The sequence below is a fragment of the Canis lupus genome, chromosome 22 (genome assembly GCF_003254725.2).
Source record: "Canis lupus dingo isolate Sandy chromosome 22, ASM325472v2, whole genome shotgun sequence".
In the NCBI taxonomy this organism is placed as follows: domain Eukaryota; kingdom Metazoa; phylum Chordata; class Mammalia; order Carnivora; family Canidae; genus Canis; species Canis lupus.
Genome location: NC_064264.1, coordinates 45,510,339 through 45,519,037, shown reverse-complemented (window position 1 = coordinate 45,519,037; position 8,699 = coordinate 45,510,339). Strand labels below are relative to the sequence as shown.

Below are 8,699 nucleotides of genomic sequence, written 5' to 3'. Positions count from 1 at the left end.
TCCCATTAATAAGGAACAAAGTTCTTCAATCTTTAGTGGAAGTAGCATTATATTCAGAAATTTCTAGGATCTGTAAGATAAGACCAATATTTACCTTTTTTTTCCAAATATTTATTATGAAAAATATAAAATTGTAAAAGTGAAAGAAATATTTCTCCACCTGGCTTCAACAATTGTTAACATTTTTCTATTGGTTTGATTTGTATGTGTGTGTGTTTGACACATTTGAAAATAAAGTGGAAAAAGAAAGAAAAGAAAGTGGAACATCATGACACTTTAGCCCAAAATACTTTAGCATTTCTAAAAAAATAACAGTTCCCTACATGAAGGCATTTCCCTACATGTTGGCAATATACCATATCATACTTAAGAAAATTAGTAGTTATTTCCTTTTTTTAAAAAAAGTAACTGGAGTCTTTTTTTTGTTTTTGTTTTTTTTCACGTATTCATGAAAGACACAGAGAGGGAGGCAGAGACATAGGCAGAGGGAGAAGCAGGTTCCCTGCAGGGAGTGTGATGCAGGACTGGATCCCAAGACCTGGGATCACGGGACCTGAGCCGAAGGCGGACGCTCAACTGCTGCGCCACCCAGATGCCCCAGTAGTTATGTCCTAATAGACAGATTTACATTTCTCCCCATTTCCCTGAGAATTAGCAGAATATGCCCCCCCAAACATGCCACTTAGGCATCAATAAAGATTATTTTGAGCTTAAGGCAATTGAGAAGAAGCTGAGATGAGAAAAGCTCTCTGCTTTCCCACTATTTGCCTAAAAGCCGGACATAAATTTGTAAAGATGCCCCCCTCCCTTCTTACTGGGAAGGACAGAAGTTAATCACCAGTGATTACAACCTGGCCAGCCCACAAATGGCACTAGAAGAATCTATGTAACAAATTTCACTAACAAACTTCATCTGCATTGGTTTCCTGTACATTTACCTTCCCACAATTTGCTGCCCTAGGAACTCGGTCTTTTCCCTTTGCCTTGTCACTTCTCTACAGATTTATTGTTCTTTTGTTGAGATGCTTGAGTTACTCAACAACAGGTACTCCCATGAACAAATGGGTGCAGTGCCCAGGTTAGTAAATCCCTGTTTACATTTCTTTTATTAATCTGTCTTTTGTCAGTTTCATTACTAGGGCTCCTGCTGAGAAACCAGGAGAGTAGTGGGGAAAAGTTTTTTCCTCCCCTGCATCCTCCAACGTCTCTTATTTAGAGCTCTCTTTTTTCCTTTCTATCACAAGATCCAAAAAAGATCCACACATTACTTTTGGTTACATTGTTTTAGCCTCTTAAATATAGAGATGTTTTTGTTTGCATACTGTTGACATTTTGAAGACATCGGGCCAGATGTCTTACTGTCTCATACTCTGGATTTATCTAGTTATTTCTTCATGGTGTTATCTAATTTATTTCTCCACTTCTGAATTTCATATAAACTGGAAGTTAGTTCTACCTCGAAGCTTGAGTAGTTTCAGGTCAAACATTTTTTTTGGCAAGAAGGTTTCCTAGGTGATGCTATGTATATTATGTTAGAGCACACTAGGAGGACCAAAAAAATGAGGAGAAGGATGTCTCTTTATAGCGAAGTATAAATGATTTCTAGCAGGTCCTTTTCTGAAACCCAGATTTTTATTATGAGGAAGTAAATTGAAAGCAATTAGGCCTCAAAATCCTCAGAGCAACATTGGCCTAAAGAGTCTTCATTTTTGCTGGGGGAATGAGCCAGATTAGCGGAAGTGGCAAAATTCAATGTTGAGTAAGGTCAAGAAGATCATTTGCTCCAAAACCAAATGTCCCCAAAGTACATGTGGGCCGTGGATGGAAATGAACTGTCATATTGTGATAAAGTTGGTCTAATATGGGACAAGTAGGGTGCAGTGTGGCAGTTCTGGCCGGGGAGCTCAGACTGAGTGTCTCATCTCTGTCACCAAATAACTGTGACACTGGGAATCATTAACCACTTTCATCAACTCACACATGGGGTAGAGGCCACTGTCTCAGGTGATCTGAGGTCACTTTGTAAATATTATGTAAGCAACCAATGTGATTGTCAGAGGTTACCTCTTGCGGAGAGAAGGAACAATGCTTTGATTTCTTGTATTCCTCATGGGGCAAGCAGAGAAGCATCAGTCATACCTCCTCATCCAATCAGTCAGACAGTCATTGCTCAGAGAGCAATATGCACAGTGTGAAGAGGGTGCTTCTGTCTGGGGTGATGGGTCCCTTCCCGCCCATCAAGGAGGATTTGGACGCTGGACTATGAATGGGAAAACACACAGAATGAATGATGCAGGGGAGCTGCAGCCCCTTCTAAATCACATGCAGCCTTATGTGTTGGGGAACTTTTCCAATTGCTAATGATGGGAAAGGGGTAGATACCTGAGAAGTGAAATCTGGCATTAGGACCCTGCTTTCTGCCCTTTAATTGAGGAGAGCTCTGGAAAAGTGCCCAACTGCAGGACAGAGGAGAGCACATCTGATGAGGCTTCTGCCTCAAACCGGGTAGTCCTGCCCAAGTCTGGAGCACAGCAAGCAGCCAAAACCAGTCTTTTGCTCTTAGCCCATCCCACCCATCCACAAACATGCTCTAGAAAAACTCTGGCCTGTGTGTGCAAGGATGATGGGGGAGAAAGGGTAGAGACTTCCTCTGACTTGTCGCCAAGGCTCCTGAGTAAAACCCAGGTGGGTCAGGAATTGGCCAATCGCTGGACACAGGGTTGGGGTGTAAGGATGCAAAACAACAGGACTGCAGACGTGGATGAAAGCAGTACAGAGTCAAGAAGGCAAGATACTTGGAAGGGTGGGGGCACATTGGGGTCAAAGAGCACAGGGGCTTCTGTGTCCTGGCCTCTTTTCCTGAGTCTCTGGTCTTTTTACACCACCATCTCGGGCATCTTCACTGGCACAAAGGAACAGACAGAATTATTTCTTGTTTCTGTTGTCATCATCAAGGGATTTAGGAAACTCCTGTGCTAAGTTTACTTTTTCTTATTTCTTTGGGTGAATAACCAGGCTTTACCCCTTAAGTCACTGGCTAGAGGTGGAGTGGGGAGACAAGGCAGAGATGCAATGGGGGGCTGGCCCACTTCATCAAGAAAGAGGCAAGCAATTAAGCTAACAGTATTATAAAGCACCCAAGCCTCTGAAACTCAAGCCCTGGAATCCAAATTTTCTGGCCTGTGGGGCATTGTGCAAAATCCGCATGGTTAGTTAGGCATTTGTTTGATGGATGTGGGAGGATTGGATTAGAATATACGAAAAGCTCGGTAGGTTGTTCTTGAGTATAATTTACTTGATTGTTTCTGGCCTGGTAAGTACACCCAGAGGCTTTATACTGATGTATGTGATTCAACAAAAACAAAAAACAATAAGGTCTTTATAGACTTGTGGTTTAATGGCTTTAAATAAATTAACTTCTTTTGGATCAATTCAGTACACGGATGATATTTACAATCTATTAACTTTCTTTGCAACTTCTCCCTAAGTTACCACTTTAATATACAACTTTGGAGAAATCACTTTATATCCCTCAAGCAAAATTATTTTCTACACACAGGGAACTTCAAAATGCATAGACGTGCCCATAATCATATACCAGGAAAAAGCTGAGCCCTAACCCTAGATTCCAGTTTCAGATTTAGACTCTCACGTTAATTTATATTTATGTATGTATGTATGTATGTATGTACTGTTTTAAAAAGATATTATTTGTTTATTCATGAGACACACAGAGAGAGGCAGAGACATAGGCAGAGGGAGAAGCAGGCTCCCTCCGGGGAGCCCAATGCGAGACTTGATCCCAGGAACCTGGGATCACGACCTGAGCTAAAGGCAGACACTCAACCACTGAGCCACCCAGGCATCCCTCATGTCAACTTTTAATTAAAATAGGAACTTTCTTTTAAAAAAAATATTATGAGCCTTGGTGCAAGCTAAAGAATATGCTCTATGTCAGTCATTTCTGCACCCAATTAATTGTGCAACTAGTCTGGACTGAAAAGTGTCTCTTTGGTCCCAATTCATATGTTGAATCCCATTTTGCCACTGTAACTATATTTAGAAATAGGGTTTTTAGGAGGTAATTAAAGTAAAAAACTCACATGGTGGGGTCCTAATCCAATGAGATTGGTGGCTTTATAAGAAGAGGAAGAGAGAGGTCTCTCTCTGTCTGCACAGGCAGCAAAGAAAGGCCGGGTGAACATACAGAGAGGGAAATCTGCAAGCCAGCGAGACCACTCCTGAGGACAATTGGCTGGCACTGTGATCTTGGACTTCACAGCATCCAAACTGTTAGACAATAAATTTCTATACCCCATTGATGGTGCTTTCTTGCAGCAGCCCAAGCTGAGCAGATAGTAACCTCAACTAAATTATTTATTATGTCTCTGGGCCTCAGTTTTCTGATATGTAAAAATGTGTGGATCCTACTAAACTACCCTGAATTCTCTTCCATTCTCCAATATTCTAATCTGTGACAACTGAAATTGTCTGGCTTCACAAAAGCACCACATTTTTATTAAATTTTTTTTAAATTCTGAATTTCCAATGTTCAGAATATTTACAAAGTGGTATAGAGAAGTCTTGTATATCTTTTACCCAAATCCATGAACTTTTAATATTGTTCTCCATATGCTTTTTCATATTTTCTCTGTATTTATACATATATTATTTGTTTGCTGAACCACTTGAGGATAGATTGCAGATATGATACGATATCTCTTCATTCTTTAATAGTTCAGTATGTATTCCCTAAAACCAAGGATATTTTCTTACCTAATGACTGTTGTCAACTCAAGGAAATTTAACAGTGGTATAACACTTCTATATAATCTATAGCCCATGTTCCAGTGTCTTCGACTTTTCTGTTAAGATCCTTTAAAACATTTTTCCCTCCCAGATGGGAATCATTCTAGGATGAAATACTTCTCTTTATCATGCTATCATGTCTCCTTCTCCTGCCTCCATCTGGAAAGATTCCTTGGCTTGTCTTTCTTTTCATGAGCATGAGTTTTGAAGACTACAGGCCAGTCATTTACTAGAATGACCTTCGCTTTGGATTTATTTAATGTTGCCTCATGATTCAAGTCAGGAAGTGCATTCCTGGCTGGATCACTATATAAGTGACATTGTGTCCTTTCCAGGGAATCACATTAGGAGGCACATGATATCTGAATGTCCTTCATTGGTGATGTTAATCTTAATGGCTAGATCAAGGCATTGTCTAGTTTCTCCACTGGATGTATAGTTTCTATTTTTCCCTTGGCAACTATTATGCAATCTATGGAGAGACATTTTTGAGACCACATAGTGGTCCTGCCCATCATGGGACTTCCCCCCAGACTTAGCATCCACTGAGGATTCTTGACCAAATCAAGCTTTACTATGATGCTTGAAAAATGGTAATGTCCATTGTTATCATTCCCTCCACATTTATCAATCCATGCCAGTCATTCACCTGTAAACCAGAACCCTCAGTCTGGTTCTCCCCTCTATTATTGTACTAGTGGATCTCTATTTAACCAAAGGGTAAATAATCTATGAATTTCCTTATTTATTTTGATGTTCTGATTAGCCCAGATATGGCCATCAGGAGCTCTTTCAAACTAGCTCTTACATCCTTTTGATACACTCCCAGCTTTTTAACACTTTTGAGAAATGTTGACTAAAGTAAGTGCTGTGTGTGTGTGTGCAAAGCTAAGGACAAATTATCAATTGACAGCAGCTCAAAAATTTATTAGATGCTATACCTAAATACAACATATTCTCTTTAGTTGTATTATTCTTAGGTCTTCCAGTTAGTTGTCATAATTGGTTTTCATAGTTATCATAGGTAATTAGACTGGATTGCCAAAATCCTAGGGCTAATTTGGAAGACAGGACTGCAGCCTATGCAAAGCTTCCTTTCAACATGCAGTCTTCAAGATCTTACCTTTATCCAAGTGCCAACATCTTTATCATCTGTCCTTTACTCTGATGTGTGTGCACAAATTTTCACATGACTTTAGCCCTTGGCACTTGGTCTCTGTGGAATATCTGTTGGTTCTTCTTGCCTCTGCAATCTTGCTGAACAAAGCCACATTTTCTCCCAAATTCAGTAATAATTTTCATTTCTGCTATCAACACTAAGGCACTAAGAGGTCTTCAAACTTTCATAATACTCTAAGTCTCCATAATTTTTTCCAATGCTCCCAGACCAACAGTTCCTTCTATTAACTGTTTAGGCCCAAATAACTTACAAAGTATTTGTGTCCAAAAACTTTGTAACTGTTTGGAAGAATTCTACATAAATTGAAAGAAAGTCATATTTTTATTTTATCCTTAGATAACTAACCATCATTACTTACCAATGGGGTGTATGCACCCGTTGGATAGTGCACAATTTCACAAACCTTGAAGCAGATTGGACATCACCGCTTTTATTTCCTGCAACACATTTATTTTCATGGACAATTACTTTTTATCAGAACTGCTAAAAACCTAACTTTGCAGAGTGATGATGTCACTGAAAGCAATGTAGAGTGATCTATTGCTGAGACTATGAACTGCCTAGTAGTTTGAGCAGTGTCCCACAGATGTCTAGTTATCACTGTTTCCCTCAAAAAATGTAAAATACTTCAGGGTGCTTTGCTGCACAGTTTGGGAACCATGAAACTCAATCCTGGAGACCTTCAATCTCCTTTGTAAACGAGCAACAAAAGTACTGAGTTGATGTTAACGGTAAAACTAAGTAGTGTTCATTATGCAGCCTCAAGCTGTGGGACTTTTTCACTATTTATAAATTGGGTGATCACATCATTTATTTTTACAGTTCCAGGACACTTTTAAGAGTGAAAGAGATATTACTGTGACAGTGTTCTCAGTGTTCTGGAAAACAGGCTAGAGGGCTGTCCTGGGCAAACGGAGCTTATGTGGCCACCCACCCAGTTCACCCTGAATGCACATGCATCCCAACACTTGCATTCTGAAATCCACCTTTACTCAACAAATGCCCTGTACTGCAATGTAGTTTCTACGATTTTGTAATTTGCCAAAGGATCTGATCACAGCACGTTGTAAATATGTAAAGTTTATCGGTGGCGCTCTTCTCTTCTCTGTCCTATTCTTTTCCTTCCATCTCCTCTCGGTCGCTGAGCCTTTTCTTTTCCCCTACTCCCACTTCAAAGCCCATCAAAAACTGACCTGTCACTTTCCTAGTCAGCCGGGGTCAAGTCTTTCCCGCAGTGTTTTGAGGACAATGTGAAAGATAGCTACATTCAAGACTCATACGAAAAGCCTGTAAAAGTCCTCTTTTCTCATCCCTTTATGTATGACCTGCACAAGGCAGCTGCTCCAAATTGCTCCTTCTTGCACACTAAGCCCCACAAAGCCTTCACAGATCAACGTCCACACCCGAGTTTCCTTAGGTCTCTTTCCTCAACTTGGCCGTGACTTCTTTTAAATCTCAAGCTCTACGCTTATCTGGATTTGACACAACAGAGGAACTCAGAAAGCGACTCTCCACCTTAGAGACCGCAAAGTCTTCCGATATTCAATCTTTTATCCACCCCTCCCTTTTTCCCCCCTCTTCCTTTCACATTCGCATGCATTCACCCATGCATCCCTCAAAATTGCCTGTGAAAGCTCCACTTGAATGCAAAGCTCTATGGGGGCGGGCTAAAAAGGCGTTAAAAAGGTGAATCGTGACTTGCTTTTAGAGAATCACAAATTAATCGGAGAGGGAAAAAAAAAAAAAATATATATATAAAGCAAGAGGCTGTTTGGGCTTTGCGGAATGTGTGTGCCGGGCACGTAGCGGGTGCCTCGGGAACAGGTCTGGGGGTGCAGGAAGCAGCGTTGGCACCGGGGAGATCGGCGCTGATGGGCGCGCCCAGCTTTGTGCCAGGCCGGCTCCGTGCAAAGCGCTGGTAGGTTCGAGGCGGCGTTCCCAGGAGCGAGCATCCCCGGGAGGCTGCGTTCGGCTCTACCGAGGCCCTGCCCGCTGCAGCCCGGGCCGCCGAGGGCGGGGAGGCCGAGCCTGCGGGGACCTGCGCGCCCGCCCGGCCCCGCCCCGCCCCCGCCCGGAGGCCCGCGGTCGGTAACAGACGCCAGAGATCCGGACTGTGCTGCGGAGAGTCAGGACGTGTACGCGGCGTGCGGGCCTGGCTCGGAAACAGCGAGGCGGCCCCCGGCGGAACCGCGCCTGCGCAGACGCAGACTTTAGAAGCAGCCTGCTCCACCGCCGAGCCGAGGCCGCCGAAATAGCTCAGTTGGGAGAGCGTTAGACTGAAGATCTAAAGGTCCCTGGTTCGATCCCGGGTTTCGGCAACGCCCCCCCTTTTTTTTTTTTTTTTTTTTTTAGTCCACGTGTAGTCACATTTCGAGCGAATCCCTTCTCCGGGGTAACCCAGCTCGTGAAGGCCGGCCCACTTGAAAACCGGGACTTGAAGGGTCCGCGAAAGGAGAAGTGGAAACGACCTCTCCGGGCGCCCCCCCCCGGGGACAACGGCCGCGCGCACCCCACTTCCGGGGCGCCTTCCCGGCGGGCGCCCGAGGCGCTGCTGCGCGTGCGCGGCGCGGAGCCCGGGCCGGGGCGGGGGGCAGGGGGCGGGGCGCGGGGAGCTCGGCCACGCGGGGGCTTGCAGCGCGCGGTTCCCGGGGCCGCGCTGGCTCGGGGGCTGGGGTGGCGACGCTTTCTAGGTGTCCTGGAGCGGCGAGAA

General features: G+C 43.5%; 1 non-coding gene across 1 annotated transcript; it reads left to right on the top strand.

Moving 5' to 3' along the window:
• The first annotated feature begins 8,234 nt into the window (after positions 1-8,234).
• TRNAF-GAA (transfer RNA phenylalanine (anticodon GAA)) lies at positions 8,235-8,307 on the top strand. The gene has a single exon. It is a non-coding gene; the product is annotated as a tRNA-Phe (tRNA).
• The last annotated feature ends 392 nt before the right edge of the window (positions 8,308-8,699 follow it).